Below are 21,834 nucleotides of genomic sequence, written 5' to 3'. Positions count from 1 at the left end.
CCTTTTCATGAAATGAAATATGTGCATTTCCGATAAAAAAAAATACCACATGTATCACTGCACGTGCATTTGTTTACATAATACAGGAATCTCGCGACAATCGGCTTCCATTGATCTGTTAGCAGAGAGTGATATACTATGACTTATACGGTATTCACAAACACTTATTTCCCCAGAAACCAGATTACAGAGTTGACATTTATTACGTATGTAAATGCAGGTTAAAATGAGTTAATCAATCAATTATAGACAAAACACACGGAAAAAAAACTTTGATAGAACATACTCAAGTATATTATCATTCATTCTGAAAAAATATCTATAAAATCTAGAGTATAAGGTCGGAAGGTCAAAGTTAAGAATTCTTTAATTTAACTAAAGATTCATTGATAAAAAGATAAATAAATCAAAACATATTTATTATGCAGATGATTTCCCTTAAGCTATAGTGTTAATTATGTGACATCTCAATGCAGCAATGAACACGTCATGGGGGACAACCTCTTCTTTGAGAAACGATGCACACTCTGCAGAGCTGATTTATTTAGAACATGCATGTTAATTGTTTTGAATTTTTGAAGTTAATGTTGATTTAAACGCCTTGTTGAAAATTAATTCACAGTTTATGACATTAACTACATACCAATAAGCAAGGAAAAAAAATCACTTTTATCTCAGTTTAAATGCAGTTTAGAAATTGTTTTTAGCAAGTGCTCTATTGAAATATTAATTTTTATAGGCGAACAGTTACTTTACTTTCCTTGATAATTGATTATAAACTTCAGCAATAAAACCACGATCTTATTCGGTTTTCCGCGGCAAAAAATCATAAAAATATTCTTTAAAATATAAACCAGCACTTAAATGCATTCGGTTGCGTTTTATGTCAATTTTATTTAGATTTGAGTGCCGAAGAAAATCAAGGGCTGCTCGTGATACCTGCCTCCTTTTACATGTTTCTCTACTGAGAGTCTTACTTTTTCTCACTAGTATAGACGCCATCAAACTTTGATTGCATCGCGGCCATTATTCTGGATGTTTTCCTCATTCAAACACAAAGTAGCGATTGAGAAATAAAACATCCCATAAAAGACGATAAAATTGTCATCAAGCGAACCCGATGCAAATTGTGCGATCTTTAGTATTCCCCTAGTACCCCTATTTATTTTTAAATTGTTCCCTAAATTCATCAAGGTATTAAAACATTCTAAATCTTACCTTAACAAAGTAAGGTGATGCAGGGCCAAGTAGATCAGTCCCACAGCTTCCAGCACAAGCCCACTACCAGATAACACTACCAAGCAACTTAGGATGTCTCTAAAATATTCACCAAATGGGATGTTACTTTTTAAAAATGCAAGTTCATTGAAAGTTGTCTCTAGGGAGATTTATAGCAATGCCGTGTTCTATAGAGTCTAATTATATCTTAGACGGTGATGCAGTCTAAGCATTGAAAAAGAATAAGCCTTAAGAAAGCGAATTCGATATTAGCAAAAGTACGTGTTACTGTGAAAGTCTATATCAAATTTCTCACTTTTTATGCCTCACCTCCGTAAGATTCTAAATAGGGGCCAATATTGGTTGCTTACATATTAATTGAATTCAGCGGAGGGCGATTTTCAAGATGGATGCGATAAGGCCACTTAGACCATTTCACGACGAAAGATTGTGTATTACTACGCTGAGTCCGTTGCCACCCAAACATTGATTAGGCTTCATTAATGCATTATTCAAGACAGAGAAAACGAATTCTTAAATGGCTAATGAAAAGTCATGAGAATATAATGTAGGTGACGTTTTATTAACATGCTTTAATTAAACGGAATAATGATTTACATGTATACTTAAAATTGTATATAAAAATGTAAGATATTGTTATCTAATTGGGAAGTCAGCTGTTTTAAATAAGGACGTAATTATGCATTACTTTGTTCAATTTTGATTACAGGTTATCAAAACATTGCCAATGTTATCAGAAAATATACATCGATGAGGATCCGTTCACTTTACGGACTCCAGCCAATAATTTTATTTCATATTTATAACACACACAACGCTTAAATTTATTGCAACGATGCATTTTATGAGAAGTTGAACGTAAAATGCATATAACACCAATAGTAAAATTAATCTAATGAAGTCAATCGGGCTTCTGTGCTTTGGGCAACCTCAGATATGATGAAAGATACACAGAAATCCGTTATTTTCTACATGGTTTTAAGTGTGAGAGCGTTATTCAACTTTATCACAGATTTATTTCTTTTGTCTGGTAATTAAATCGTAAAGTATTTGGGAATTAGCAAATAAAATAAGACTGGTAATCATAAGATCGGAGGATGATCCAGAAATAAAGGGCTACAAAATTATCCATATAACTCACGGCTAACATAAAATTTTGATTTTATGTTTACAATTCCTTTATAACCAAAGACAACACCGAGGTTTTGTGCACACAGAAATTCCGTGCTTGAACTGCAATGTCAACTGAAATTCTTATCTGCATACATATGTATTTTTTGTAATTGAAAAAAAATGTCTCCAGTATTTATGAATAGGTAATGGGAATTTAAGGAACACATAGAGACTGTCTGGAATATGCTAGCATTAGGAAAACACGCCGTTGTTTCACTTGCTTGTTTAGGAATGTGTGTCTTGAATGTCTTGATGGAATATTCCGTATTTCTCCCATGAAGTTTGGATTTAACGAACTACAGTTTCTGTGAGCAAATGGATAATGTATATGTGTATTTTCTTTCCACAAGATATACATAAAAGAATGGAATTGAGTACGGGACTAATTTTTTACAGATATATATTACATTTAATTATAGGTATCTTGAACCAGATCAAGATATATATATATTTGAAAATCTTGACAAAGAATGTTTATAATTTAATTCGAGCAATTGGTCCAAAATATATAAAATGATATTAAAATAAATAAAAGATTAAAAAAAAAGAAAGGAAGAAAAAAAATGGCCACATAAATGTCATACATTTGTATAGCAGCCTGCAATTTTAAACATAAAAAATCATAAATAAATAAAAAAAATATATTTCTTTTAAGCGAACTTCAATTAAGGAAATCTTACTTAATTCATTATATCTCGCAGATGATAAAAAAGGTCTTTCGTCAGTTAAATCTGTGAATTTAAAATTTTCCCAATTATAATTCTACATTCAAAATTATCTATTAAATTTAATGATTGAGGTTATATTCCTATAGATAAATGTAATTTATCTTTTCTTAACAGACAAAAAAGGATATAAGACATTCAACTCTTGTATTGCTCAGGGGAAAGATCATTGAATGAAAATTGATCGTGTGCAAAATAGTATATAAAAATATGAATGTTTGACTTTTGTGCAGCTGGATTGTCGAGGAAGAAAAAAAAATGAGAAATTTTCTTGAATATTTGTTAATAAAATTTAAATCATCGATTAAAATAATGGTTGAAAAACGAACTCTGTTACATAATCCTGTTAATATAAAGATTAATCCATTACAAATATTGATATTTAAAAAGTGTAAAAATATAAAGCTTATGTATTAACGAGAAAAAAAATTAACATACTTCAATAAAAAAAAAACAAATCATTAATAACACGTATATCAAATAGTTACAATTTATTGTAGAATCATAAAATTTGAAAAATTATTCATAAAGCATCGCTTCTTCATTTTTTAATTGAAGAAGTGTTTGAAAATATATTACCTGAAAGTCTTTTGAGGTGAAAAATTCAGAAATACTTGAAAATGGTATGAAAATAGATCTGCGAATGTTGATGTTGATTTTGGAAAATCTTTTTTCAGACAATATAAATCCAAACATAACAAGTGCTTTTTGAGGGTTACTGGAGACAGAATATTGGCGATATTACTATATTAAATATTTACAGAGGATAGCCTCGGAAATTTCGTTTTTATGACCAGACAAAATTGCGCGCCATGGTCAACCGTGGGTCAAATAGATTCCAGACCCTCCATATGAAATTAGTTTTACCCGTGGTCCAAAATTTTACGACCGACCAATGATAAAAGACATAAAAACGAGAGAGGTACCTAATTAGAGACAGAGCTAATTAATCGCCGGAACACCGTGAGAACATGTGTGTGAGTGTTTGTTTAATTGTTCTAACTATCTACTTTTAATCAGAAATCCAGGCTGAGGCCCGGTACAGCCCCCCTCTCGGCATTCCCAGCATATAAACATGTTTACGATCTATCTGATTGGAACATAAACTGGCCATAACTTTGTCATCAAAATTTGTCCCAGCTTGCGTAATTTGGCACTTTGAGGAAATCCATGCTTAGCTAGGGTCAATTAGGAATAATTCCTTATGTAAAAGTTAAGAGACATCGAAATCTTTGTCAAATCTGTAGTTGTTCATAATTAACTCTTTCACTAATATCTAAGATTGAAAAGAGATTCTAGATTAATATAAATCTGGAATTTGTGTTTTAAAACGAATTCATAAAAATAAAATCAACACTAAGTAAATACACTTTGAGGTTTATATATCTTAATGGTATATAATCATTAAATAATTGCATTTTTTTTAATTTAAGCTCTCAAACATGTTTAAAATTTATCAGATGACAATTTTCGGCAGTCCCCTTGATTGCCTGTAGACAGAGCCAAAAATATTTCTGCATAAAATCATTGAAATTGTAGCCAATGAAAATTTAATGTAAATTCAGAGTTCAGATAGAGGACCCACCGCAGTAAGCGTAAATCACTCATATCTCTCACAGTTAGCTGGGGGCAGCCATAACAGACTAGAACAGATAGGACGTCATAGGGTGTTCTGGGGTCCAAAAGGGGGTGAAAGAAGTAATACTTTTGTGAAATACATGGACAAATTTACTTGACCTTTAGCCGTCGAATTATAACAAAGTCATATTTAAGAAATAAATAGGTATATAAATTTTTAACAAGGTAACGGAGGTTGATATTTAATGTGCATTACCTCATTTTTGTGGATTAAGTCCAAATTTGTTTAAAAGATCCTGATGCTAGAATAAAAATAAGAAAAGAATATGATGTCGCTCTCAGCATAAATTCAGTTATGATTTGTTGCACTTAAATCTTCCATCCTAGAAAAAAATAGAATTAAAGAATATTTTTAAATTATATCATATTTAAATTACATTCATTTCATTTAAATTGCAAAACATCTATGATAATGAATATGTAACATGGGAAAAAAGTCCTTGAATACACTATCTTGATATATAATGATAATAATTCAATGTTAACATATTCCATTGTTGAATATTTTAAATTTGATTACTCTCTGGAACGCAAACCACGGGTCGTAAATCTCAGAGCTGTTTTTCTTCTGTGCATACTAATTACTACCTCCAGGAGTGAACCATGTTGGTGGTTCCAGTGACGTCATCATAGTCATTGTTAGGGGTTCTAAAAAGAAAGAAAATAATGTGTATACTAAACAAGTATTGAAGAAAACAACTCTAGTTTATAAAAGGTACTCCAAAACAAATATAGTTTGCAACAAGAACTTAAAAAATAATCATTATGTAGTTTCTAAAAATTCCTTCAGAAAATTACTCTAGTTAATGACAAGTACTTCACAAAACAGCTTAATTTATAAATAGTAACCCAAAAACATCTTTAGAAAGCAACTTTAGTTCATAATAAGTACTTTAAAAAACAAATACAGTGTACAGTTTATAACAATTACTTTAGAAAACAACCCGATTTTTAACAAGTAACCCAGAAAACAACTTAGTTCATAACAGTAAACAAATATAGTTTACCCTGGTACATGTACTTCTGAAAACAACTTTGATTTATAACAAGTTCTTAAAATAAAACAACAACATGTATAGTTTTTCGAATGTATTTCAGAAAACAGCTACAGTTTGTAACAAATACTTCAGAAAATACCTATTGTTTATAACACATTCAATGCATACATGTATAGTTTACATAAATGCATATGTTATTCATTGGGTCTGACGTAAGCTGTTTTTGTAGATTAACATATAAAATTGCAAAAGTTATTTTAAAACAAGTAAGTAGTGAATATTCATTTGGGTGAATAAACATATGAGTCTTAAATATATGTATGTTCCCAGAGATTTAAGCAGAGAACGAATATTTCTTTGAATGAATGAAATATTTGGTTATTAAATACATTTATGTGTTTCTAGTAATTTAAGACAATAAATTCTATAAAGCAAACCGTATCTGTGCTATACTTCTGGATTTATATTGAATAGTACATAAATAACTAAACCTTTTTATTTAAATGGTTGCTAGAGTTCATCTGCCGTTAAGCATTTGGTTTAGTAAAAATCAGATATGTGAATATGAAAAGATTGTGTCAGGCCCGTAGCAACGATTTCAAAAGTGTGTGTGTGTTGGGGGGGGGGGTTCAACTGACCAAAAAGGGGGGGGCACCAAACCAAAATTATCTGACAAGCCAAAAAAAAAGCTAATTTACTGTCCAAATCTTTGAATTTGCCAGTGCTCGACCTTAGAGCATCAAAAAGTGGGGGCCAGACAGCATCTAAAGGAAAATCTCTATAGCAAAATACTATACTCAGAAAAAAGCGGGGGGGGGGGGGGGGGGCTCACTGCCCCCCCCCCCCCCCCTTGCGTTCTACGGGCCTGTGTGTATCTGGAAGGAAAATGCTCGAATATAAACCTATTTCTATACATGTAGCTGACTGTTGATAGAGAACTTGTTTATTATAGAATGAAGGTACCTCTGGTGTAAAAATCGATGTATGCAATTCTGGCTTTTTCTTACTATTTATTATCGGCCGATCTATTTTGGTTGTATTAGGAAGTGTAGGGAAATGTGGTGTTATTTCTTTTTAAGTTCGTTAAATTAATTCGTTGATGATAAGATATATACAAATTAGCGTGAAATGTTTTAAAATCTTGCTATAAATAAAGTCTTAAATGTTGTTATTACGTGTTATTTCAATTTTCATTCTTCATCAGATAATTATTAATTTTTTTAATTTTTTAAAAGGTTTACAGTAGGTACACGTACTCCCCAACTTGAGAAAGTGTAAGATACAGTGTATAAACACAAATCGTTATGATATTCCGGATATAAATTACAGTGATAATTTAAGTGAAAAAAAATGAAAAGTTTGTAAAACTAGTAAAAATAATTTTGTGTATGCTACAGCTGCGAATGAAACAAGGATATTTTTTCTACACATTGCATTTTATTGTGATGTCCATCAAAGCGCCATGCTGCATAGTCTGCAGAAATCAGCGGCATCATCACGTGACAAAGATCAGGGTTTCAGAACGTGGTTCATCTGTAGATTTGAATATATTTTTATCATATATATATATATATCACTGATTTTCTTTATCGATAAATCAATTTGATGTACAAAAGCAATTACTGAATTTCTTTTTTCTTGCAATTTTTGTTTTTTCTCTTTCTTTTCTTTTCTTTCTTTTTTTTTGGGGGGGGGGGTGTATCCTGAAATAAAAATGTTCACTCAGCTTTGAAAATCTTGCGCTTTCCTGAAAAGCTTCCTTGTGAAAAAAAACTTTTCAAAAATGCTACATTTTGTTTGCAGGCAATTTGATGCTTTGCATCAATTTTACTTGTACATAAGTGAAATCAAAGGAAATTCGAGAAAAAGATATGCTAGCATGACTTTTTTCTTACTGCAGTAAGAGACTTTTGTAGTTTTTTTTTTTTTAAATTTTTTTTTTTTTATTCTTCTAAATCATATACAAACATACATTCACAACCACTAACACACTGTAACTGGAAGGCTTGTATATAAATTTTAAGACAATATATATATATATATATATATATATATATATATATATATATATATATATATATATATATATATATATATATATATATATATCGCTAATGACAATGGCATTATTTATATGACTATACATGTATTTTCAAATACACATGTATATACAGTTCCAGTTAAGCTATCTAGTATACATATACATTTCATTGTTGAATTTGTACAACTCTTCTTGAAATTTAAAATACACATATATGAATTTAATGACATTTTAGATTGTATTGTATAATTATTTATTTTTGTCTCGATTGCTTGAAAATATTTTGTTGAACAAGTAATTTCTTAAGATTAACAATTTTGTCTCCTTTGTGAAAACCAAGTTATCAGTAACTGTACATACATCAAATTTTATTATTTCAACAGTTTAAAATAAGGGACCACAATGGATAAACTTTGGGACAGTAAAAGTTATAAATATGAAACAATTGATTCAACTTCCAGCTGACACAAAGAACATAAATTATTTTCTCTAAATTTTGATACAAAACAAATAATTGTTTGTACCAAGAATTCTATGTATGATTCTAAAATTAAACCCTATCAACCTTGTATCTTTTGTTATTGAATAATGTTTTTTATGATTCAATTTTCAATCAAATTCCTGCTGTTACTGTAACTCTGCTGCCCGTTTTGATTCACACTTCGGTGTGGTGTATGTTTGATATAACAAATATGCATTTTGAATTGTTCTAGAATCTTTTTTCATCTTTATTGAGAATTTTCACAAATTGTCTGATAATGTCATATATCTGGGTTTGTTAACATTTTCAACATTAACTGTTTAAAATGTGACCCCCCCCCTTTTTTTTATCCTTTTGTAAAATTGAAAGGGAGGTTTTAAAAAAAAATTCAATCATCAAATCATGAAAAAAATATCAATATTACAGCTTGTTATATCAGTGAACAGTGGAATCCAACCAATTTCAATTCTTTATTCACTCAAAACCAGATCACTGGTACAAGAGGTACATATATACATATATACAAACAAATATTACAGTCAAGGGTAAAAAAATAGACAAGTATATAAAAAAGAAGAAGAAAAGAATGAGGTAAACATATAATCAGTTATATATATGGATGATTCAAGAAGGACAAACAGTTTTGAAAATTTTCTTAATAAATTTTGACAATGATTTTTGTATTTCTACATTATATTTGTGTTCATCAGTTCATTAAATTTGAAAGTGTTAGGATTTTTACAATATCTACTTTGGAGAAATATTTTAGCTTATAATGTCATATATCTGAGTTTGTTTAAAAATTTTCAACATTAAGTTAACTGTTTAAAATGTGTCCCCCCTTTTTTTTCCTTTTGTAAAAATGAATGGGAGGTTTAAAAAAAATTTCAATCATCAAATCATAAAAAATATCAATATTACAGCTTGTTATTTCAGTGAACAGTGGAATCCAACCAGAGTTTGAAGATAGCTATCTTCAGATCCAAGTTAATTTTAAAGATTAAATAAAACACTCAATATTTGTCAATTTGAGTCCACCGTCCTTATAGGAAAGCAGCATTTTTTTTTTATAGATCTTATCTTCCAAATAAATTTGTAGAAAAGTTTTTTTTCCAATTCTTTTATTTTGTCAGGATAATTGTGTAGGATAAAAGTAAACTTTTGATAACTGTAACGTTCTCTGCTGGAGTTAATTTCTTTTTGATCATGACAATCTTTTTTGTGTTTTAAGGACATGTTTCAAAATACTTTTCCCATACGTTTTCTTTTTAGGTTGGCGGTGTTTGTAATGCTAAAGGCTGTAAATGGTTCCTACTGTCCACTGGAGTCTTTCATTACAAAAGCGTTCCCAGAATGTATTTCAGAATCATTTTAAATAGCTTTTGTTTTAGATGCATTTGGTTTTAGTCCTGAAAAAGGTCTAAAGCATTTATTAGGCTTTTTTCTGAGCCATCTAGAATCAGTATCCTGACATCTGCATATAGAAATAAAATGGAAAGGTAGAGTCCCATAGAGTCTCACATCGTTCAGGACCAATATTAAAAAATCGTAAGTGTTTTGTACCTAAATTTTCAAGACATTGAATCAAAAACGTTTTCAAATATCATTGAAAATTTCTGGCATACTGTATTTTTTTGTCTGTACACTTTGAAGTACATATATTGTTTTTTATATACATGTACAAGTATTGTATATTTAATATGCATTTTTACCCATAGACTCTCGTAGTTGCTATTTTTACCTACTCCTTAAAGAAAGGGAACTTTATTAATAATAACATCCACACACACAGCAAATAAGAAAGAACAAAGATTTTCAAGCTTTTGAATTTTTTTTTATTTGTTAAATAAAACCTTCAAGAATATAGTGACATTCAAAGGTAGTAATACCCCCATAAGCAAACCATTGATAAACTATGAAGAAGATGCTCTACGTATGAACAATTTCTAAAACGAGGCAAGCTATTGACAAAAAAGTTGATGGAACAAGGATATCAACAGTCTAATTTGAAGTCATGTTTTGAACATATTTTATTGAGTACATCAAAAGGATTGGAAACAAGTTCTTTACAACTTACAAAGTTCCTCTCCTTATATATAACAATTTGTCATGCAAAATAGAAGAAAATAATACAATTAATACAAGTGAAAAAGCAATTAAATAGCATATCAACTAGAAAATCTACATGTTTCGTCAATAAATTTATGAACAGCAGCAAAAATACTGTTATTTATCTGTAAAGGCAAATTAACATCATCACATAATAATAGATTTATATCAATAGTAACCAATTCAAGAGTGAACAAGCGATTAAAAAGAGTACTTCTTGCATTAGAATAATTTTTGCATGCAAAAAAGAAATGGTACACATCTTCGTTTTTTCCACATAAACATAAGGGACTATTTATAATGTTTCGTTTATAAAGATCATAATTTAGAATACAGGAATGTATTAGCTTAGTATGAATGATATTGGTGTATCGCTATGGATTTTTAATTTTTGTTATCAAGTTTTTTCGGAATGTTTTGATTGAGATGGCTTCTCTAACCTCTGTTTTTAGTAAATTCCATTGTTTTGCAGCATCAGGTACGAAAGAGTTTCTAAATAATTCTAATCTACACCTTGGAACAATATAATCTTGTTTATTACGGGTATTGTATAGAGATACATGCTCACGCTTATTGGGTGGGGACAATATCATGCAAATACTCAGGTACTCTTCCCGTGTGAATTTTGAACATAGTTGTCATTTTTGCAATATATCGCCTGGTTTTTAAAGTTTCCCAACCAGTTTCAGAATATAGTGCTTCTCTAGACACAAAAATCGGAAGTCCTGTTACAATTCTAGCGGCGGTTAATTGTACTTTTTCAAGCTTTTCAGAATCTTGTTTAGAGCAGCCATCCCAAACAACTGAAGCATATTCAAGCATAGGTCTGATAAACGAAATATACAATTTTGATAAGTTTTTTCTACCCATTTTGAACTTCAATTTCTTTAAGAGGCCTAGTTTTTTTTATAAGCACTGTTTATAACACCATCAATATATTCTGACCAACTAAGATTTTGTGACAATAGTAAACCCAAATGGCGATGGACAGGAACACACTCCAGTCTATCGCCTTTAAAAAATAGTTTAGGCATAACAGAAATGTTTTTCTTACTGAAATAAACGACCTTTGTTTTGGATGGATTGAATTTAAGAAGCCACTTGTTTGACCATAGTTCCAAATTATGTAAATCATGATTCAATTTGTATTCCATATCTAATATATTGTATGATGATTGTTGAAGGGAATTATCATCCGCAAACAATCTACACATTGAAATCATATTTTCAGCAGCATCATTAATATAAATGAGAAATAATAGTGGTCCTAAAACAGAACCCTGAGGTACACCTGCAAAAATATCTTGTTTTGATGATAACAGATCCTTATACATAACTTTTTGTGACCTTTGACCTAGATAACTGGAAAACCATTGGAGAAGATCACCAGATATACCATAAGTTTTTAATTTAAAAATGAGACCTTTGTGCCATACTCTATCAAAAGCCTTTGAAAGATCACAAAAAACCATACAACATGATTTACCATCATCAATGTTTTCACATTTTGTATTCTTCAAGTCATCATTTCGCAAGTTTTACGGTCGATACAATGACCTTGTCAGCTAATACAACGTATCATTAAGTCAAATGCTGACTGCCGTTTTTCATACTAATTGTTAGACCATAATTTACACACTGAATTGTCTACGGAATTTTTCGTTTTTTTTCGATCATGACAAAGAGCACACGGCGGTGTGACCGGTCGGCAGGGGATGCTCACTCTTCCATGGCACCTGATCCCACCTCTAATGTTTTTGGAGGTTTGTGTTTGCCCTGCTCCCGGTTTGTATTGCTTAAATGTACTTTGAACCTGAATGAAATATAATGATAACTAACAGTGTTCAAGCTCAAAGTCCATTAAAACAATACATACTGTTCGCTATCTCCATATTTCATGTAAGCAGTTACACTCGGTGAAAATAATTCATTTTTTATGCGGATCAAGATAAAACATGTACTATCTTTCTATGTTTATAGCTTACATTTTCAGACAGAAAATGTTTTTTACTCTTAAACAAAATAACATTTTTTTTGTTTTTGACGTCTTGGAGGTGTATTTTTAAATGAAAGTCAAAGTAAGTGTTATTTATTTTTCTCCACCTTTGGTTAGTGTCTCATAGTATGAGCTACAAAAAATAAAATAAAATAAAGCTACGTTATAATTAAAGAAATTAGTAAGGAAATGTTACATAATTCATATTATAAATTAACAATAACAACACAGTTGTTTAATGGTGAATTTGGCATTTACATGTAATCGCCCAGTAAACAACGTAATTTGTGATATAACACATCTATGTTCAAAAATATGTTTGTCTATAATAACACATTTAAAATTCTAAACGAACAATTTCATGAAAGTGAGGTCACATAAACTTTATAATGTTAAATTAAATTTAAAAGAAAAGTATTAATTTTGTATTATCTGCAGCAATTAATGAGTAAAAACAAAAGCAAATCACAGTGAAAATTTTTTTGTCTAAAGAAAAAACAAAATAATACAGAACCGAAACTTTTTGAATATATTTTCTAGAGCTTAAGGTAATAAACAAATGTTTTGTATTCTTCAGAAATGATTATGTCACTCTCTTTCATTTTGAAATAGCAGATTTAGTTAACAACCATGCAGCTGGAAAATTCTGTACTAGAGCTTAGTTTTAGTTTTCAGAGAAATGGATCGAAAAAGAACACGAGTTAACACCGTGAAGGAAAAAGTAGAAATCGACATTTCTGGTCTGTCGTATATGTTTTTTAATATTATTTTTCGAACAATTATAATTGCAATAACTATCATATTTCAAATGCCTCATTTGGAGAGAAAGCAGCTTGTCTTTTCGATTTTAATTTTTTCTTTGTTAGAAATATTACGTAAGGACCACGGAATCATTTTTAATCAGGGGGATCAATGTTCGTGGCAATCAAAATTTCACTGGTTCCTGGGGGTGTTACATGTACGTCGTGGGCAGTTCGTCCGGAAGATTCAATGAACTGATACGTTGACAAAGTTATCGTTCGTTGTGATAAGAGTGACCCATGGAATTTTTATAGACGTTATGGCATCGTATAGAGTCTCACATTGTTCAGTGTACGACATGTAAAAATGTCTTCAAACTTCAACTTTGTCAAAGAATTCAAACACCATTTATTCCAAAGTTTTCCGTCATTTGGTGTGCGAATGCAGTTTTGAAGATTGAAATTTTACATTTATTATATACCTTCTTCTATAAGTTCTTCTACATATAAAATGTATAAGAAACAAATCGATATTATGTTACTCATATTTTTCTTGAATGACATCTACGGTGTTGTTGAGCTTCACTCTACAATTTTAAGTTTCATTATTTGTTCCATATCTTAGAATCAAAGGTTATTTTACATTTTTTCTATAAATACCTATTAAATAGAATTGATATGTATTGTCTCAACTAATGTTTGTTTTTCAAGAGATGCAATTAGTTTCACTTAAAAAACATTGCCACCACTATCAATTTCGTATCCTTGCATCAAAGATCATATTTGTCTTAAATTATTTGACTTAAAAATCAATGTTAAGGAAAATATGAACATTGAAATAAGTGGTTTGTTTGAAATTCATTGATAAAGTTAAAGTTTGATGTATTTTATAGTACACTGAATGATGTGAGACTGTGGTGGAGGCAAGAAAAAACTATAAAACGGCTGTAAAAATAATCACCAGAGGAGCACAAGAAATAAAGAAATGAAACATCAAGAAAGATATCATAGGTGTTGAGCTTGAAAGGATTATCACAAGAGGTTGCGAAGAAAGATAAGATTGAGAACAAATTGCACAATCTTTGCTACAGTGTCATTAAAAAATGGGATTGTAAGAGACTCCGTAATAAAACCTTTCACATATAGATACATTTACTCAGCAGTAGTGAAAGCAAGGCCCTCAAACATTGTAAACAATACTAAAAGAAAGGATGTGCTTTTATTTTAATATTAGTTTCCATACACCTGATCACATAAGTCAAACTTTTCAATGCATATACATGTTATGACCGAGCTATTTTAGCTCATTTATTGGGCTAAGCAATACTTTCATCCCTATGTAACCGTTAAGTATAGAAAAGAAATTTCGTATCTTGGATTTACTCTTTAACAAGAGTAAAGTGTAATACCCATGTTTATCGAAGAAGTGGTGTCACTTTCAAACAAGTTTAGATGGATTGCGCCATCTGCAGAGCAATGGAAAGAAACTGTGTGCAATCTGTGGTATATTGTCTCCCCTTACAATGAAAAAGTAAAACCCCACATCCTACCGAAAGGCTACAAAGGTAATAAAAACTGAAAAATAAGCCAATCTTTTGATCAGGCTGAAATCTAAACACAATTAATACTATCAATATCACACAGAAAGGCTGCTGAAAATTACGATTCCTGTCGCAAAAGAGCTTTATTGGAATAGGCCATAAAAGTGTGAAGTAATGAGATTTATGTAAATGAATACCTATTTTTGTAATAAATCATAGGTATGAGAAAGGATATCACTTATTTTTTATTGCTTGATTAAAGGCCTTTCCTTCGTCCAGTGCCAAACAACTTATCCGGGCGCGCGCATCAGCCATTACCATTTGGACAGCCAATCATTTGAGTCGTCTCAGAGAGACAATATACACCGGATTCCATTACAATTAAAGTGTCCAGATCCAGGACCTACGTGTTAGCTACGTACAAGGTGCTGAGGAATAAAAGGAAACTGAATTTTCTGAAATAAAAACGACAAACTTGGATTGATTTATCTCAAAATGGTAGTTACGCAGCAATTATGTCGAGCATAGCCCATATTATCCGCTATTGTGCAGTATAATTTTACTCGTAATTATTTTAAAAATAGTTGGAAAAGGTTTTTACACAATGCCGACCTTATACAACAAAGGATTAAACATCGTCTTGTACATTGTAACATATGCTCAGTTTTTGTATTACAAAGAAGTTTGAATAGAAAAGTTCAACTTTTTAATTACCCGGCGTCATTAATGTAGTTCAAAATTAAATATGTCCAAAACCTGATACACCATGATCTGTTATGATAAATGATACATGTTGATTAGATATACACAGAATTTGTATCCAATTCTGGAGTTACTTTACTACACTTAACAATGTGTGTATGAATATTTATGCAGGATTTCTTAAAAAAGAAATACAACTACAATAACCCGCAAAATTTTACCTCTCTTCGTCAAATCACACCAAACGGCAGACCTTTTGACAGTGCAATACATCATTTTTTTAAATCATGTACAAACTAAAGTAGAATTTAGAATTACATGCATTTGCTCTTTGTTTGTATTTGAAACCCTGATTTAATATATATTTATATTTTACGATTTTCAGAAAAAAAAATATTTTCAATGCTAACAAATTTATTTCTACATTAACAAAAGTGTTGAAATGATTCCAAACTTTTCTTAAAATTCATTAAATGATTGATCTAGTGGGCAAACATTTTGGGTAATTAGGGTAATTTACAGGTAACAATGAAGGATTGCGCCTGTATAAATGACACTTGCCTAATTAGCCTTTTTCATATCGTTACCTCGCATTGTATACTGGATGTTCTATTTAACACGATTCACGCGAGGCTTTTTTCCTTTTATTGACTTTTTTATACTAGTTTTGCAATTAGGCTATTATGCTGAGCATTAAAAGACTATCAAATGCAGCACTGAGGTGTAATAAAATTAGTTGATCAACCAAATCCACGGTGAGTCGACATTTTCAGTTCGTGTTTACTATGAAAAAGACTTAAGCAAAAATCCTTAGATGGGCTTTTCTGATAATATCTTGTTGGGGTCCTATTACTTTTTTTATATTTTTAATGAATTCACTTAAAAGTGCTATTATAGTAATAAACTGTAAATATTTTGGCATCGTGGCACCGGATGAAACCTGAGGAGCCCAATTAAAAATTCAAGCCCATCGTATTAACAGCAAGAATTTGTAGAAGACTTAAATCATTCATTGACAAATATATTTGGTTAGCTTTTTTAAGAGTGATATTTAATTTTATGTCGAAGAATGATATGAGAGGTTGTTGAATTACATTGCACTTACATACTAATAAGGGTGTAAACGTAAAGTAAATATGTCGTCAGGAGAACAATCCTCTATTTAGTAAATCGTGTGTAAATCGGATCACATATAACAAAAGTGTTTTGTTGTTGACATTTTATATTCTGAAATGTAAATGCATGTAGCTACAATGCATATATATTTATTTGAAATCTGATAAGACTTTCGAATTCCCTAACAATTTTATAAATACATTGACTATAATGGTTAACCGAAGTTCAGCCGATTTTGGATTCCTTTTATGGGGGTGGGGTGGGGTTGCTTACTTTACAATACATATAAATAAAAAAATGAAAATAACTGCAGAATTCAATAAATTTTCAAAAGTGAAAGAAGAGAATATTTCACAATTAAAAAAACAGTACATATATTGGAAAGCGACCATATATACAAGTCGGTGAACTATATTGGAACAATTCGACCGTTGATTTAAAAATATTGCTTTAGATAATAGGATTTTACAGTTAAAATATATTCCTTATTTTGTTGTGGAGGTCGTTGCAAAGTTCGTCCTATACTGTAAACACATTACATTTGGCTGTGTATTCTTTTTAGCGCCTTTAATTTGGCGGAAAGCAACTTTCGCTAATTCAAGTACAACGCTAAATGTTTTGCACAAATACACAGAAATAGGAACATTAAGGAAAGCGCTAGATCAAAACTTCGCTAACTGGTTTAAAAGTCAATTTCTCGCTAAATATTGTACACGCTAAATATAATACTTTAATTTTACAGTATATGGCGACATTTGTCATCTAAAGTGGCCACCCCGGAAGTTGTTATGATGAAAATAGCACATTTCCCCCTTTACAGTGCTCGATTTGTTATATTCTCTATCCACAGAAAATATTTTATGATTTTTTTTACTGAGTTTGAGTATAAAAACTTGCCTGATAGGTTGAATCATTTCTTCTTCATGACCAACTTTGAATGTTTCCTTCGCTGATTGCGACAATCTGGATTATAAGTACAATCATAGTGTTTCCCCTACTTTACAATTTATTCGTACAAATTTATCTTTTCATCAGATATGAAGTTTTTATTACATTTTAAACAGTAAAATACTGTGATTTATTACATTTTCAACAGTGAAATACTGTGATTTCTTCGTTCTTTTTACAATATTATTTCTTCGTTGTTGAGTATAACTCTACAAAAAATTCAGAAAAAAAACTAAGAATGATTAAACTTATCACGAAAAAAATATTAATCTCTATGACAATAAGACAAATGACAATAAGACAATTTACTATGTGTTTGTAGAGGACAGTCTTATTTTTAAACACTTAATCATTGATTCTTATGAGCCTTGATTTATTCCATCAGATGGTAACACATTTTCCCCCCATTTTTAAAAATATTAATTTAATTCATTAATGATTACTATATGTTTGTAGAGGACAGTCTTATTTTTAAATACTTTATCATTCATTCTTATAAGCCTTGATTTATTCCTTTTGATGGTAACACATTTTTTCTCCTTTTTTTGAAATATTTATTCAATTCATTAACGTTGTAGAAAATAGACAAATACTACGAAATATTTACATTTGCTTTATTTTAAATATGGAAAATATTAACCGTACCAGTGAAATCCACTGTTATACCTTCTCTACGAAATCACAATCTCTGGACCATTTCTTTATCTCCTTATTTGGTAACCTTTACGTCGGTAGGCGTGGTTAATATTAGGAAGAGAGATAAGAGGCCAGATTGGGGTAAGGCAACCAAGATTACGCATTCGCAACTACTGAAGTAATAATATCTATATGTATTAAGTTTGATCCAGGTAGGTATAGAAAATATGAAGTAAATGAAATACTTTAAGTACTTAAGTACTTATTTTTGGTGTTTATTAGGATGATAACTGATCTAATTCTTGTGGAAATATCGCGAGATATCACGTGCTCACAAGTCGGTTATAACCTCATAAATACCCAATAATAAACACTTATTTCTAAATACTAGTATATATTTTTAAAGATGAAAGTCCTGATATAATGTTCATCACATTAAATGGGTTGGCATATCTATGGATGTATGTATAATGATAGGGAAAATATGCTGCATTTGTTTTGACACTGTGATTTTTATGCTACATTGATGTATGTATATATATTTTGTCTGTTGGATTAAAGACATTCATATCATAATCTGAATTTGAAATATTCAATAAAACATCATTTGAAAATTGAAAGAAAAATATCTAGAAATATCTTTTTTAGATTGAAGAACTTAAACTCCGGTATTGTGGTTTTGGAGAACCTGAAACTAACACTTAACTCTTTCTTTTGCCACCTCAACACACACACACATACAATGTAAATATTATATTCTAATACTCGGTATAAAAAGAAATATAAATGGTACTCCACACACTCACACACATACACATAATTAAAAAAGAAAAAAGAAAATAAAGAAAAGTGTATCAGTTTAGGCTGATATTCGCAAACTTTGGTTACATATTCATTTTTTCATATTAATGAAATATTAATACTAAAAAAAATCTAGATTATAGATACTATTTCATGCATAGGCAAGATAAAATAAAATCAAAACAGGACTTTGGGTGTAAAAAATAATCACTTTGTTTTGAATAATTACGGAAACAAGTTTTGAATGAAATACTTTCTTAATAGCTGTTAGATAATTCTGCCAGCATGTGTAAACTGTAAGTTACATAATTGCCGATCCATACTGGCTAGAAATAAAAGGAAGAGAACACACGTGTTTGAGGAAAGATGCAGGTATTTTTATTGATTTGAAATAATAACTATGTTGCTTCCTTCTTTTAATTACAATTTTTCCTAATGCCTTTAATGCAGGGTTATGACATATTTATACAAAGGGAAAACTATACTTTGACATTTTGGTTCATTTAGATGCATCTTTCTGCGGTTATTTGTGGTGTAAATTGGTGTGAAAGGGATTCGTTTACAGTTGAGCCCTTAATTTGTAGTTTTTTGATACTTTGAAACATATGTTAAAGCTTTTCTTCCATACCAATCACAGGCTCAATTTAAGGTATTTGTGTTTTGATATAATTTATGTAACAGCTATAAAAACTATACAATTTTTACAGAGACTGCCAAATTAAAAAAAAAAGTTAATTATGGATCACTGAGGAAAATTTACATATATATATATATATATATATATATATATATATATATATATATATATATATATATATATATATATATATATATATATATATATGAATATCTATGCAAAATAATTCAATTCGATTTTATTTAGACTTTAAGAATATACCATTCACAATAGGAATGCACTCTAGCTCTTCATTGGCAAAATATTTACAAGAAAAAAAGCTTTAGTCAAGTATAATCATCCTATATCACCATTAACATAAAATAGCTTCACATTTTGTCATCATTTAAATTACTTTCTTAAAAATCATTCTGATTCTACACACAATGCAAGCATTGTGAATTTGATATTAAAAAGATGACAGAATTCTTCAATGATAGATAAATATATATATCTGGTCTTTAGAGACCAGATCTTCCAATAAATTTTGGAATTCTAATGGAAACTCATTGTGCCCATTATTAGCTAACCTATTTTTATATTCTATAGCGCAAAATTTATTTTAAAAAAACTTCTACACGAGAAGAAGAAAAAAAATTCTGATGTGTGGCATTCAACTCGACCTTAAGATATATATACTATCAATTAACAGTTATTTTCAATCATATGTGGACTCGATATATCCCAGTGAAATTGAAATGAAACAAATCAAAGAATCTTCCACATCTGATTCACACTCGTATTTGGATGTTTTACTGACCAAAGACGTTAATGACGAACTAACAACTGAACCCTATGACAATTGGGATGTTTTCAGCTTTTTCTTCCCATATTCATACAGTAAATTTTCACTATCACCTGCATGTTTAAGTCTCTAAACTGATTTGGTACACAAGAGCAACGAGAATACGATTGATTTTCAAACCGAGGCAGGCTTGTTGCAAATAAGTTAATGTTACAGGGCTTTCAACAATTTTTTTTAAAGTCAGTATATCGCCAATTCTATGGTCGTTATAAAGACCTTATTTGCAAATACAACCTACAATTGATTCGTATTTTGACTGACATGTTTCATACAAATTGTTAATAAGCCAATGTTTTTTTTTTTTATTAATCTTGACTTTGGACTAATCCGTTTATCTTAAAGAAAAAAACAGAGGGGTCATGTTGGTGGTGACCAGTCAACACTCCTTCTAAGCATCTGTTCCTACCAGAGGAGCGCGATGCTAACGCCATCTAGGCACCTGGATTACAAGAGTTTCATATTGTATACAGAATTTACGACACTATAATCACTATTTACCTTTTAAATTTAAGAACATAGTGCATACAAAAATAACTTTAAGCCTTGTTTTTACTTAACATTTTTTCATATACATGTATCTAAAAATGTGTTGCGAAGATAAAATGGTATTAAAAGGGAAATAAAATGTAACGTTTTCAAAGTCTAAGGTTGACTTTGCCTTCGCTAAACTTCATATATGATAGATTTTTAATTACCTTAAATGAACATCTTATATAAACATAGTGACCAACGTTGATGCTTCGAAAAATATAGTAAAATTGGTAAATTTTTTATTTGCTTTTGAAAATGATCAAACATATTGCATGAATCTTCAGAATTTTTTTTAGTCATTTTATTTAGAAACACAAGTGATTAAATTTACGTTTTCACAATTACGTTTAAGTCTCTCTCTGTATTACATGTAGATACGTTTTGTAGATCTTCTTTGAAAGACACCTTTAAAATGCCACAAAAAAGATTTATTGTGACTTACATAATAGTAAAAAACTGTCCTATCCTTTAATAAGCTAATGTATTTAACAAGCGATAACGTCCATATTTTTGATTATTATTTTTTTTTAACTTTCTCAGTACCGTATAAAAAACATCTAATCTCATTAGGGATATAGATTGAGGTCTTAAAAAATTCATACTCTTACAGTGTTTTTCATTTACATTTCATCAGATTGAGGTGAATGGCAGATTTGGTATGATTTAAAGGCAAGGCTGCTTGTATAATTCTCACTGTTTATTTTAGTGACTGTGACATATATATCTAATCTTAGAAGTGAAATATGAAGATAACAAACAATCTTCAAACTCAGAAGTCCATTGGTGCAATACAAATTGGGAGCAGAGCAAACATGGAGCTCTAAAAACATCAGAGGTGGGATCAGATGCCATGGTGGAGAAAGCATCACCTGTCAACCGGTCATGCGAACGGCAAAAAATGCGTAGACAATTCAGTGTGAATATATATAATTTGTACG

The 21,834-nt window shown here is 30.2% G+C and overlaps 2 protein-coding genes across 4 annotated transcripts in view; both read right to left on the bottom strand.

Moving 5' to 3' along the window:
• The window catches only part of LOC133187205 (coatomer subunit zeta-1-like), a 406,408-nt gene that overhangs the window by 165,280 nt on the left and 219,294 nt on the right, over positions 1-21,834 (bottom strand). The gene's annotated exons all lie outside the window — the stretch shown is intronic.
• LOC133186728 (homeobox protein abdominal-B-like) overlaps positions 1-21,834 on the bottom strand; it is a 123,479-nt gene that overhangs the window by 41,901 nt on the left and 59,744 nt on the right. For 2 of the 3 annotated variants that reach the window (XM_061322005.1, XM_061322006.1), the window contains exons 3-5: positions 5,296-5,423; positions 4,972-5,098; positions 1,219-1,317 (exon numbers count right to left, since the gene is read on the bottom strand). The gene's annotated coding sequence lies outside the window, so the exon portion shown is untranslated. The remainder of the gene's footprint in view (positions 1-1,218; positions 1,318-4,971; positions 5,099-5,295; positions 5,424-21,834) is intronic. The other variant, XM_061322007.1, reaches the window with a different exon arrangement.

This window comes from Saccostrea echinata, unplaced genomic scaffold (genome assembly GCF_033153115.1).
Source record: "Saccostrea echinata isolate AGI-Se365-2 ecotype Australia unplaced genomic scaffold, CSIRO_AGI_Sech_v1 ptg000014l, whole genome shotgun sequence".
NCBI classification, from domain to species: Eukaryota; Metazoa; Mollusca; class Bivalvia; order Ostreida; family Ostreidae; genus Saccostrea; species Saccostrea echinata.
This window is presented reverse-complemented; position numbering and strand designations above follow the sequence as displayed.